The sequence below is a fragment of the Balaenoptera borealis genome (genome assembly GCF_965194805.1).
Source record: "Balaenoptera borealis genome assembly, chromosome: 4".
NCBI classification, from domain to species: domain Eukaryota; kingdom Metazoa; phylum Chordata; class Mammalia; order Artiodactyla; family Balaenopteridae; genus Balaenoptera; species Balaenoptera borealis.
In genome coordinates, this window is record NC_138861.1 from 93,221,915 (window position 1) to 93,235,800 (window position 13,886).

At 34.3% G+C, this 13,886-nt stretch overlaps 1 long non-coding RNA gene across 1 annotated transcript; it reads left to right on the forward strand.

Annotated features, from left to right (window-relative positions):
- Positions 1–797: 797 nt before the first annotated feature.
- Positions 798–12,111, forward strand: LOC309627402. Its single transcript, XR_014243725.1, has 2 exons — positions 798–1,124; positions 1,479–12,111. It is a non-coding gene; the product is annotated as an uncharacterized lncRNA (long non-coding RNA).
- The last annotated feature ends 1,775 nt before the right edge of the window (positions 12,112–13,886 follow it).

Consider the following 13,886-nt stretch of genomic DNA (forward strand, 5'->3'; position numbering starts at 1 on the left):
GTTTAAGAATACCCAGATCTCCTCCCCAGTTCAACACTGTTGGGGAGTTGTTCCACCTATGTTCCTGGAGATAAATGGAAACTTATTCAAATAAAGGAAATCTGGACTAGTGGCCAAAAGGGGTAGCTCACTAGAATGTATTCAGACTTCTGACCAATCTTCTTCTCATTCTCACGTCCCAGAACAGAGATGATTTCACAGAAGCTGTCATTAAGATTCTGAGGAATCTTAAATAAATTACCTCTAAGAAAGAAGAATGATATATACATCTCTCAGAGTATTAAAATAAAGACTTCGTAGAATTAAGATTATAGCGCAACTGAAAAATAATTCAGCAGATAAGTGAGAAGATATAATTGAGGGAAGACTAACTGAAAATAGAGTACAAACAGAAAAAGAAGTACAAAATACAACATAAAATATTATTTAAAACAAATTTAGAGGATTAGCTCTGGAATTCCAACATCTGAATATTAGGAATATATCCAAAGCAAATTGTGTTATGAAATTTAAGAACATTGCAGACCAAAAGAACATCTTCAAAGCTCCAGAGAAATGTATGACAAAATAAAGCAAGACAAGAAACAAGTATCAGAATGGCATCTGCCTTCTAATTAATAACAACGGAAATGAGGAAAGACAACGCTTTCATTCTTTAACACGTGCAATCTGTCACCCCTGTGACTAATTAAAAATCAGATGATTGGTACCCTGTACATGCTAAATATCTTTTTCTGACATCATCCTTTTAGAGTAGATAACTTTTGACAATGTTGATCATCTCCTTCTTACAATTCTTATTTCTTATCTACCTCTTCCTGAATACCTATATCGGTTAGGACAGACTAAGTTGTGCTGCAGTAACAACTCCAATATCTTACTGTGTTACAACAACGCAGATTTATTTCTACTTTTGCTATATGTCCATCTGGTCCAGTTGTAGGTCTTTCTGATGTGAGCCTCATTTAGGAACTAGAGTTCGTAGAGCATCATTCACCTGGAACAGGGAAAGTGGAAGAGCATATGCTGGTTCTTGAAGATTCCACTCAAGGCCACTACATGTCACTTCTACACAAAATCCATAGGCCAAAGGAAGTCATGTCTGTGTTCAACAAAGCTAGGCTGTATAATCCTCTTTCTTTTTTCTTTTTTTTTTTTTAATGCTTTTTTTTTTAAATTTTTATTTATTTATTTATTTATTTATTTATTTTTAATTTATGGCTATGTTGGGTCTTCGTTTCTGTGCGAGGGCTTTCTCTAGTTGTGGCAAGTGGGGGCCACTCTTCATCGCTGTGCGCGGGCCTCTCACTATCGCGGCCTCTCTTGTTGCGGAGCACAGGCTCCAGACGCGCAGGCTCAGTAGTTGTGGCTCACGGACCCAGCTGCTCCGCGGCATGTGGGATCTTCCCAGACCAGGGCTCGAACCCGTGTCCCCTGCATTAGCAGGCAGATTCTCAACCACTGCGCCACCAGGGAAGCCCTAATCCTCTTTCTTGGAGGAGCTCTGAATTCTTATGAAAGGTGAAAGTGTCTACCAGATCCACATTTCTACTCTTGATAAAAAGCTCTATTTCTATTCACTTATGTTGTCTTAAACTTAGCACATAAAAAATTTAACATTTGAACTCCATCGTTAAAACAAGGCCCATTTCTATCGTCATTATTTGTTAATGGCACATTCTTTTAATCACCCACACAGACTTGCAGCCATTTTTTTTTTTTTTTTTCACTTTTCTCAATTTCGGACCAAAGTATTACTCCATTTTTTTCTAATCCTAAAATCACCATCACCTTCTTTATCATTATAACTATTAAAATAACAAGAACAAATTTTTTTTTTAAATGAAGGGGAGTTTCGTGTTTTATTTTCTATGTGCCAGTTATTCGATTTTTTAAACATTCTCTAAAACATCTTATATGATCATTGCAAAAACTAAAGCAGATACTATTATAATTCCCTTGTTACACAGGATGAACTGATTCATTTCTCCATTTATGGTGCAACCACAAAGTTGAGTTCATCTTCTGGCTTCTTTTCTGGACTCTTGAAAGCTGCCTAACAGCTTTCATACTTCTCAGGTGAACAAATGAATTCTAAAAATCACTGCCATATTAAATCTCCAAAATTATACTTTTTTCCTAATATTATATCCTACTTGAAATCCTTCATTGACTCTCCATCTCTACCTGTATTAGACATAATTTTACCTGTACCAGATTTAAGAGCCTCTCTAACTTCCTCTTCACTCAAATCTTACCACACCTCAATTTATGCAAACTAGCCTAAATGTTCTTTTCTAAACACATTTCCTGTATTTTGAACATTGCTTAAATTTTTCTTCACTTAGAACATCTTTTATTCATTGCTTCTGAAGCCTCATTCATTGGAAATGGTCGTAACTGAAAGTTATGGTGAATAAAACGAGAACAAAATAGTATATTATGATAGTATCTTATGTACCACCCAAGATTTATTTTAAAGTTTTATACACATTCATGGTATGAACCATTGTGCATTATTTTATTCTCTTATTTACAGTTTTTTCCCAGAATTTTACTACCATGATGACTTTCTTATATTTTAGGGGAAAAAAAATAAGACATAATCAAAATGCTATTTATTTTTTAAGTTCTCCTGTAATAACAAACTTTCAGACCACTCAATTCACTATGATAATCTTAGAAAATAAATGATATTATTTCCACTTTTCTATTATTTAAATATTTTTCTAATTTCCTAGAAGGGATCTCAAGATCCTTGATGAAACGGGATGTCTTGCCTTTCTATTTAAGCCTTCTCTGTCTTATAACATAAGGTCTTATGTAAAGAAGTCAGTCACAAAACTTTTTGGAATATAACCTTAAATAATTGAATAAAATACAGTCAATTAATGTGTAGGAAATGGTGAGATGATTAATTTTCTAAGGACAAAACAAAGAAAAATTTCTTTTTAAAGTGGAATTTTGATTAGGATGGAGGGTAATAGGGAATAAAGTTTAAAATGACACAGTGTTATATGTTGAAACAACAAGAGGAGTTAAAAGTGATAATTAGTCAAAAGTTAAAATTATTTATTTATTTTTAATTAATTTATTTTATTTATTTATTTTTGGCTGCATTGGGTCTTCGTTACTGTGCGCGGGCTTTCTTTAATTGCGGCGAGCTGGGGTTACTCTTTGTTGTAGTGCGAGGGCTTCTCATTGTGGCGGCTTCTCTTGTTGTGGAGCACGGGCTCTAGGCACGTGGGCTTCAGTAGTTGTGTCACACAGGCTCAGTAGTTGTGGCTCACGGGTTCTAGAGCACAGGCTCTGTAGTTGTGGCACATGGGCTTAGTTGCTCCGTGGCATGTGAGATCTTCCCGGACCAGGGCTCAAACCTGTGTCCCCTGCCTTGGCAGGCAGATTCTTAACCACTGCGCCACCAGGGAAGCCCAAAAGTTAAAATCATTTAAATAGAGACATAGAATTATTCAAATGAAAACTAAGGCATTCTTTTAAGACCACTTCAAATAAGCGAGATACCCCATGTGGCAGTACTTTTAATGTGAACTTTTCCTTATAATTGAGAAAGATTTGTTCATTTGAAGGAAATAAAAAAGAAAAATAAGCAGAGTTGAAAGATTTTATAGAGCATCATGAAATAAATGTCAGAAACAGTGATTCACATATACTCCCCATATGCTAATTTACATATGAGTAGTATGTGTTGCATATATCAAATTTTGTGGCATTTATTTCAGGAAGCATTGTAAAACTTTCAACTCTGCTTATAGCATTCACTTTGAATTTTATCTCAATGATGGTGTCATTGTTGAATGGAGAAATAGCACAGAAATTGCAGCATATATTTTCTGTTCCTATCGTAGTATGATTACATGAAGTTGTTTATTCCTGCATAGTGACATTATCCCTTGTCAGTTGCATATCAAATATGATGACATTGAAACAAATGAAACATAAATATGTATAATGTTTCCTGTTACTTCATCAAATCTCAAGGTACATTTGCAAAAAAATGAAATTAAAATACTGATGGGAGAAGTTTCCCTCTGTATTGTAGTATACTAAATGAGAAAAAAAAAAAAGACATCACACATTTAAGCCATTTTCTGAATAGCTTCTATCAAAGTTATTTAATAATGTAAATATTTTATATATCTCTATGTGTTAAAATATAAGCATTTCCTAGTGAACTTCATAAAATAAGACAATTAAAAAAAATTTTTTGCACTGTTTCATGAAAAGAATCCATGTTAAAGTCATAAGAAAAGGCAAACACCACAAAGCATTTAATCTTTAGTAACTTATTTTTATAAAATGGCCTAAAACTCAATTTTAGGAATTAATCCCCCTACCTGCCAAAAACAGCAGAGTAGAAATTAATCAAACATTTTTTATTAGTTAAGTTCTTTTATGACAATTTTCATCTCAGTTGAAAATAAAAGTAGTTTTCAGGCTATATGCCATAGGAAAATCAGTTTATAACAAAAATCCTACAGCTGGAATAACTTCTGTTTTGGTGACAAGACCAGAAATCTATAATTACCTAAATGCTTTATATTTATGCCTTCTAAGCTACTTGCTCATTTTTGCTTTCTTTGAGCATAATACAGTATCCTGATTCAAAAGAAAAGATATTTGGTGCTATTCAGGGATTAGTAGAGGTTTAAATGTTAATACTCTGAAACACTATTTCTTCTGAAGAATTCTCATTTAAATTCTTACAGGGGCCCTCAGAGCATATGCTGTGCTTAAAAAGGGCATTTGTGGAAAAAATTCTATCTTGGGAATGCAAAATGCAATACACTACAATAATCTTTGAACATTACAGCACTCTGCCTTTTAAAGTGTTCTGAACACAGCAAACTCAGTAAATACAGCTTAATGGATATAGTTTACTTAAGCAAATATTTACCAGAGGTAAAACTGTGATTTTATTTTTCCTTAATTATTTATATGTATAAAATAAAATATAATTTTATTATTGGTAAAAGGAGAGATCCACTTTCTTCACGTTAATATACAGGGTAAGAAATTTCAAATAAGATTCATTTTAAGCAGATTGAAGTGCTCTCTCTCTCTCTTGCTGTTTCTCTCTTTCTCTTTCTCTTTCTCCCTTTCTCCATTCCTGCCACCCTCCCTCCTTCCTTTCCTCCCTCTCTTTAGTCCCCTGCCTTCTTTCCTTCCCTCTCCTTCCTTTTTCTTCCATTCTGTTTTGTTTTCATGCTTGATTATTATAAACAGAGGCATAGAAATTTAATTCAACAGAAACTCTATAAGAGACATGTTTATTGTACATCATTTTTTTAAAAAAGGAAGATAACCACATGACTCTTTAATTTTCACTTAAATCTTGTTTATAATTCTCTGAAAATGTGTTATAATTTTCTATTGTTCTATGTTCCTTAGAAAATAAAAATTCAGAGAGAAAATAAGTTTTCTCAGCTCTCCCATAGTTCATTTCAGAATCTGGTTTTTGCTCTGTTCTGAGATTAATACATTTTCAAAACAGCACACCAGGCCATAGCTAGTTTGAGGCCAATCTTTGGGAGTCTACTGATTCCTGGATGAGTGACTGAAACCTTAGGATGCTTGCCTTTGCCTTTAATTATATGCCAAATGGTGTGCACCAACTCATTTCCAGATAACCCATGGGGCTGCAGGAGCTCCTGTGTTTCTCTAGACTCCAAATTATGTTATGTTGGTTGGTCAATTCCAGTTCGGCCTATAACAGACATGTCACGTAATTTTAGATTTTAAAATTATATTTTTTACAATTTCTTTAGTTTATAAATAAGGACAGTGAAATCCAGTGTGCTTAAAATACACATGCAAGGTCACAAATCTGGTTAAAGTTTAGCTTAATATAAAATTCCCTGACTCTTAATCCAGTGCATTTTCTTATCTGTACTCTTTTTTTTTTTTTTTAACATCTTTATTGGAGTATAATTGCTTTACAATGGTGTGTTAGTTTCTGCTTTAAAACAAAGTGAATCAGCTATACATATAGATATACCCCCATATCTCCTCCCTCTTGCATCTCCCTCCCACCCTCCCTATCCCACCCCTCTAGGTAGTCACAAAGCACCAAGCTGATCTCCCTGTGTTGCTTCCCACTAGCTATCTATTTTACATTTGGTAGTTCATATAAGTCCATGCCACTCTCTCACTTCGTCCCAGCTTACCCTTCCAACTCCCTGTGTCCTCAAGTCCCTTCTCTACATCTGCGTCTTTTTTCCTGTCCTGCTCCTATGTTCTTCATAACCATTTTATTTTTTGGTTTTTTTTAGATTCTATTTATATGTGTTAACATACGGTATCTGTTTTTGTCTTTCTGACTTACTTCACTCTGTATGACAGACTCTAGGTTCATCCACCTCACTACAAATAACTCAATTTTGTTTCTTTTTATGGCTGAGTTATATTCCATTGTATATATGTGCCTCTGAAAATCTTTTCTAGTTTTAACATTAAATGTAGAAACGAAGGATGGTCCATGTAAGCCAGTAACACTCAACTTTATACTGAAAACATTCTCTCCTGGAAAAGCATAAATTTTAATAACCCCAGGGACAGAGTCTTTGAGTGACTGCTCACCCACCATGGATAGCTGAGCAAGGCTCAGGAGATCCATGAACTGTCAAATAAAGTAACCACCTCTTTGGCCATCTATAATGGCAGTTATAAGTTATAAAATGATGTTTAGGAGAACCAGCATGTGGCAATTTATTAATAGAAACTGATGTGTGTCCCTTACCAATATAAAAAATAGCTTTTATTTTCTTCTACTTTTTTTCTCTGCACACCACTCTCAAAGATAAGCACATTATTATCTTTTATCAATACAAAATCTCCTTGTCCTAATATTGTTGAGGCTCATTTTTCCATTGGGTCTAACAAATATGCCTTTCAAGTTATCAGGGGAAGGAGAGATATACCTTTTAACTTACTCTGCCTGTATATGTGGCCCATGAGGAAATGACTTGATTGAATATTTTGAATTATAATGTGGCTACTGAGCAGCCTTGGCAGAAACATGCAACATAGAAGTAAAATTTATCTGTTAATAAAACTCAAATTTTCAAAATAAATAATTTGAGCTACCCTTGAATTCCCTTACCCAAACTGGAATAATGACAGTGTTACCAATAGCATCAAAATTACTAGCAACAGAGAAAAAAGAGCAGAGTAAACCAAGGTTAACGTATGAAAGAACTCTTTGCCCTTGCTCACCATTTAAGCTTTTTGACACGCTATGAAAAGGTAGTCAATACATTGAGACATTGGTACCAACCCCAAGAGGTGAGACAATCTCACTTTCAGAGTAATGCCTGGTGAACAAACAATGTTCCAAAGGTCAGTGTAACAATGAAATATGAATGTTGTCAGCAGAGAGCATGAAGACAACAGGTTGACATTGATGAAGAGCAAATGTTATTATGTCACTGAAACCTTGACCAGAGATTGTCTAACTAAAATACATGACCAGCTTGAGCTACTTTTTAAATTTTTTCTGTTGTAGTGTTTCTCACCCACATTTATAAATCAAACGTAATCAGAACATAAGAGTGTAATGATCTAAAATACAGTAACAATAGTGAATCTGATTGTCCCAAATCAAGGTAATTTGCTGTGAATTGCTGGGTTTTTTTAGGAGCTGTGGATAAAAAATTCTTGCATTTGCAACACCTGATGTTGGGCATTATAAAATTTCCGGCAGAGTGCCTTGCACATAACAGGGGCTCAAAACTATAAAAATTTAGGGAACAAATAAATACTGATATTGAACCTGTGCTCTGACTCTAAGTACTTATACCACCAAATTTATCTTCAATTCTATATTAACACTCCGCTTCCAGACAAGTTGTCTATTGATACTTTCCCAAACTTTTATTTTTCTTACCTTTGTAATTCGGTTCTCTTCAAAGCACCCAATTCTCTTCTGTGTTCTGCCTACCTCAATTATACTTTTTTTTTTTTCAAAATTCAGCTCACCAAAATTATCCATTAAAACTCCCCTGTCTCTTCAAACCTGGATGCCAGAATAGTGCTTCTCAATCAGCTTCTCCTGGAATGAACACATCTTATGAAACACTTACCCTTCAAATGTGAATCACAGTTTATATTATTTGGGTCCTTTAATGATTTCTTTTTTATTGGTAAGATGATATGTATGGTATGTACACAATGAGCTTTATTAGTAAATACTAACCATTCTTTAGACACCTAGGCTTTGGAGTTCTTTGTGCCAGAGGAACATGCAAAGGGAAGACAAGACCATTGCAGAGACTGCCTGTGGTCACCTGATAAGTAGAAGCTTTAATTTGCCTGCTTTAATTTTATCATTATCAAATGATAATGTCTCATTTGATATTCTGATCATGGGACCTTGATAAGTAGGTCTGCTATAAGAATCTTGGTGTCAGGAGTTCTTAATTCAATAAAAATAATACAAATTAGAGAGAAAGAGAAACATAGTACTGGTGCTTAAAATTATAGCATCTGTTACCATCTGTTGCAATTTATTTGATATTTGATCACATTCTGTTATTGATGTCTCCTTTGCTACATTTGTGGTTGTCTCACAGATTTCTAGAAGAAATTTTGGAAGAAAACTGAGAAATAATCTTGATTTATCCCTTTTCCCAGTATTTCCAACTTGTACAGTAGAACATCTGTGAGTCATGATCTAGTAACCTAAAAATACACTATATGGGCAACTAAGTTTAAGAAATAGTGCACACTCCATCCCACTGTTGGAGATTCATAACATCTATGTGGACATCAAGGATTCTGAGATGTATATTTATTTCACAAAGACATGTTTGATCTAGACACTTTCCCTTTAGCAGATTAATCCATTTAAACTTAGAACAAACCTATGAGAGCTACCATTATTATCCCATTGTATATAAGAGGGAAAGAGAAATTAAATCATTTTTCAAGATCACAAATCTAGGATGGGGTAGAACTGGGGTTTGTACCCAGGTTCTCTAGCTCCTGAATCCATTCCCTTACTCACTGTGCATGCTACAACTCTATACCAAACTGCAATTAATGTTAACTCTTTACACAGATTTTACAGCCGAATGGTCGTTATCTTCTGTAAATCAATCTTTCTAAAATTGGAAGCCAATTTTTTCTGCAAGTTAAAATTTTTTTTATAATAATACTTATTAAATTATTTCTTAACTGTAAAATAGAAAAGAAAAAAACATAGATATGACTACAAAAGTGACCTACAGATGAGATCTGGCCTTGATTGTGGCTGTCATTTAAAAACTCAGTTTCTAAACTTATGGTTACCAAAGGGTAAAGGTGGGGTGGGGAGAGGAATAAATTAGAAATTTGGGAGTAGCATATACACAGTACTCTATATATAATAGGTAAACAACAAGGACCTACTCAATAGGACAGGGAACTATACTCAATATTTTGTAATAACCTATATGGTAAAAGAATATGAAAGAGAATATATAAATAAATAAATAAATAAATAAATAAATATATATATATATATCTCTTTGAATCACTTTGCTGTACACCTGAAACTAACATAACATTGTAAATCAACTATTCCTCAATAAAAATTTAATTAATTAAAAAAATAAAATTAAAAACTAAAAACTCAGTGTTTGGTAACATTGGTTCTGTTCTATTATAGGGTAACAATCAGCCAGGAAGAGGATATAAGTTTGGAATTTTTTTCCATATTACTTTTATATTTTATATCTGGTCTGCTACACCCAATTTTTATGCATGTATCTGTATAAATATCTGTATGCACACACACACAAACACACACACTTAGTATGCAGTGTTTTAAAATTTTCAGTAAAAATGTACAAATCAGGAAATGTATATATCTTACAATCTTCATGCCAGATTTTGCCTGTGGGTCACTAGTGCAATGCTTCTATTTTATCTTTTCTATACATCATCAACTCTCTCTTCAAAGCCTTCCTTGACCAACTCAAAATAGAATGAACTCTATCAGGTCCACTGAATTAGTTTTATGTTTGTTTTTGGCTATTGCATGCATATATTTTTTCTGCTGACAGATTTTATGTTATAAGAAAGGCAAAAAGCATTACTTACCCTCTTGACATTACACCCTTAGCAGCAAGTGAACAGGGTGCTCAGCTAAGTTAATTAAGTAAATGATTTTATTCCTTTAAAATGCATCTATCATAAACTACTATGGGAAATGCTTAACTATATTGCAAAAAAGTACTCCCATTTTTCTTTAGGTTAATCAATGTATTCCACCACTTTAAAACCCTGAGTAGCTCCTTGTAATTACATATGAAAATGAATCTGTTGTTGTAAGCAAAGACACCTCTAGTGAGCATGGCTTTGCATGCACACCTCAGATAGAAGCATTAAAGCACAACGCATTTAAATTATCAGTTTTGGTGTCATTCATCCTTTATCCAAAGTAGCCTGCTTACAATAAATTATTTTAACATTGGTTTCAATCATGTTCTCTCACGTAACTTTCTGAAAAATATATAGATGTCATAACTAGATAAAACAGACTGGAAATTACCTTTCTTCTGAACTCAATTATATTTTTTACCTCGTAAAATAACGTGAGAGAGAGAAAAAGAGAGAGAAGAATGTGACTTAACATAGCCCAAGATAGCCTACTGCTGCCATGAATGACAGATTCCTGGTGCCATGAGACTCTGTGGGAATTATAACCATGTCAGGAATGTGGGTTGCAGAATATCAAATAAAATGGTCTTTCAAGGTGAATCACACAGTAAGTCAGTGGGTAAGGTCTGGCATTCCAAGACTTTGCTCAAGAAAATCCAGCATCATGTAATTGCCTGCCACCATCTGTGACTATTTTGGAGAAATAGAAAATTCTCAAATTTAAGGGGGGCATATGAAGATAAATAGCACTGTGCTACTCACAAAACAGAGACAAAACTGGTATCTCTTGTTTGTAATCAGCAAACATCCCTTCATTATCAGGCATTCAATAGATTTTGCTATTTTTAAAGTCAAATACAATCAGAGGCAGAAAAAGGAATTGCTTCTGAAAATAAATGCACCAGTATCCTGTGTTTTTAAACCAATTTATCTGCTCAGATTTTAAGTGTCTGTCTATAGCAACATGGAAAAAATTGACAGATTTATGTCATCAGCAAGGCTACGTTTACTGACTTACTGATTTATCAAGCATGTGTGTGATGGGAAAGAGCTCTGTGGCTTCACTGGCAGCTCTGGCAAGATAATTCAAAATGAGTTAGACAGCCAACACATTTCGTACTAAGTCGATTAGCTTATGATTAATTGAAAAATGGTAGATAGGGCAAGACTGCTGCCTTTTGTTTCACCTTTTGTTCAGGAGGCAGAGGTCTGTTTAGGGAAACACAGTACATATTTGGTCCTATTTGCTTCTTGCTATTACCAGTCACTGAAGTAATTGACCATTTATTGCATCTGTTAAAAAATTCAGGATACAGGGTGTAACAAAATGAGCACTTGTGTAATTACATGAGCTCTAAGACTCTTTTACTTAGAGACAGCTGCCATCCATCACATTGTCCTTTAATTCCTCAGTGTTTGTTTAGGGGATGCAGTATTCCAAAGCAAATGTAGGGGTATTTGAAGTGGAAATGTGATAATCGACATTTGTCACATTACAGAAACAAGATAAGTAGGGGGAAATTTTTTAAAATATCCTACCACTAAATGAAAGTGACACTAAAGTGTTACTAGCAGCAAATCAAGAAAATAACATCACTTTTTCTTACAACTCTGTTTAAGAGATGAGAGCCCCTGCAGTCTAATGAAAGAAAGTCAACACATGTAGTTATCATTATACCCTAATCTCCTCTACTGTGGTTAATTCCTAACTTAAACCATAAAGCAACAAAATGTGACTTACTAAGAGACTTGCCCTTGAATCTTTGGGATCAAAGAGAAGAAGAGAGAAATTTCATTATTACCACGTGCTAGGGATACTAGTGTTACTTTTGTCTTATTTAAATATTTTGAGTTTCAATTTCTTTCCAGATGTATTGTGTGGATTATATTATATCTCATGTTATATGGCACATATGTATGCCATATAACATGCTATAAATTGCAAAAGGTATGGGGAAATTATAATATATATAATATTTTCTTTATGATATTTTATGTTATGAATTACTTCCCCAACTCTCTCCCAAGAATAGATGGTAGTACATTAGTGACAGGGACTGGGTATTTTTAATGAATGGAATAATTTTTACTCCAGTTTAGAAAGTAAATAAAGTTGATCTTTTATTTCTTCTTCATGTGTAAAATTTTACTCTTAATGAAATTATTCAGAGAAAGACAAATACTATACGAATACACTTGTATGTGAAATCTTAAAAAAAAAAAAAAGAAAAAAAAAAAAACCTCATAGATACAGAGAACAGATTGGTGGTTGCCAGAGGTGGTGATGAGAGGTTGGGTGAAACAGGTGAAGGTGGTCAAAAGGTATAAACTTCCAGTTATAAAATAAATAAGCCCTGGGGATGTACATACAGCATGGTGACTATAGTTAATAATAATGTATTATATATTTGAAAGCCGCTAAAAGAGTAGATCTTAAAAATTCTCATCATAAGAGAAAAAAGATTGTAACTGTATATGATGATGGATGTTAATTTAGACTTATTGTGGTGATAATTTCACAGTATACACATGTATCAAATCATTATGTTATGCAACCAAAACTAATATAATGTTATATGTCTTAATGAAAGAGCTCAGTAAAACAACAACAAAACTTTACACTTACTTCTAGCTAATTCTCCTGGTCTATCCATCCATCCATCCATCCAGCCATCCAGCCATCCATCTATCCATTTATTCCACAAATAATTTTAAGTAACTCCCCGGTTTTAGGAATTCTGAGAGTGTGTCAGTTGGGTCTTCAGATGTCAAGATGGAATTAGAATTGCAAGAAATTTATTGAGGGAAAATGCCTGTGAAAGACAGGAGGGGGCAGGAGTAGACAGGAAAAGGCTTTACCATGGTGCAGTATGACATCTGTGCAAAGAGAGGAAGATGAAAGGAAAAACCTCATCCTGTGAAGCTGCTCTGAGAGATTCTCAGAATTCCAAGGGGAGCCTCAGCAAAATGATTTCCTATAGAGTCATGGAAGGCAGAAATGAGCAGATCTTGGTGTCCCCATTGTGCTCAGACTTTGCCTGAAGGCTGCCTGAGAAAGTGTAGATGGCCTCAGCTCAAGTACTTTGGTAGGTCTTGAAAGCCAGCAATTCTATGGTGTCAGCTAACTGAAATCCTTATAGCTGATTGGCAAGTTCTCTTGAAAGGATATAGAGCTGCACGTCTTAATGACTACCGTGGAGAGGCATTGGAGATAAAACAGATCTAGCTCTAATAAGGCATAAGACATGATCATTTCTCTACTGAGGAAGTGGCAGCTGTAAATAAACTGAGTTTGAGTGAGATGAGTATTAATAAAGAAGTGATACTGAACTGCACCCAAGTGTTTAATTGTGCCTAGGGAAATGAGCGACTCATACGTTCCAGTCAAAACCACTGAATAAATTTAATAAAAATGAGGGATGAGGAAGGAGTGTTACAAACTGGTCAAATAGAACAGGTAACACAAGGATCATCTCCTGATTCCTGAGGAAAAAAAGTTCAAAGGTCTATGTTCAAGTGATCCCTAGTTCCTTTATTCTTCCACTTTCGCTCTTCTCTTTATCATGGACAAAGTATAGAATTCAAGAATTTCTTCATTCATTATACCTATAAAATACATATCCCAACCACGCCGAAACTCTCGAATATTTCTAGTAAAGCAAATGATGACTATTATATTTTACTCTATGATTACCTTTGATTTTTACAAATGCTTGTCAAATTGCCCA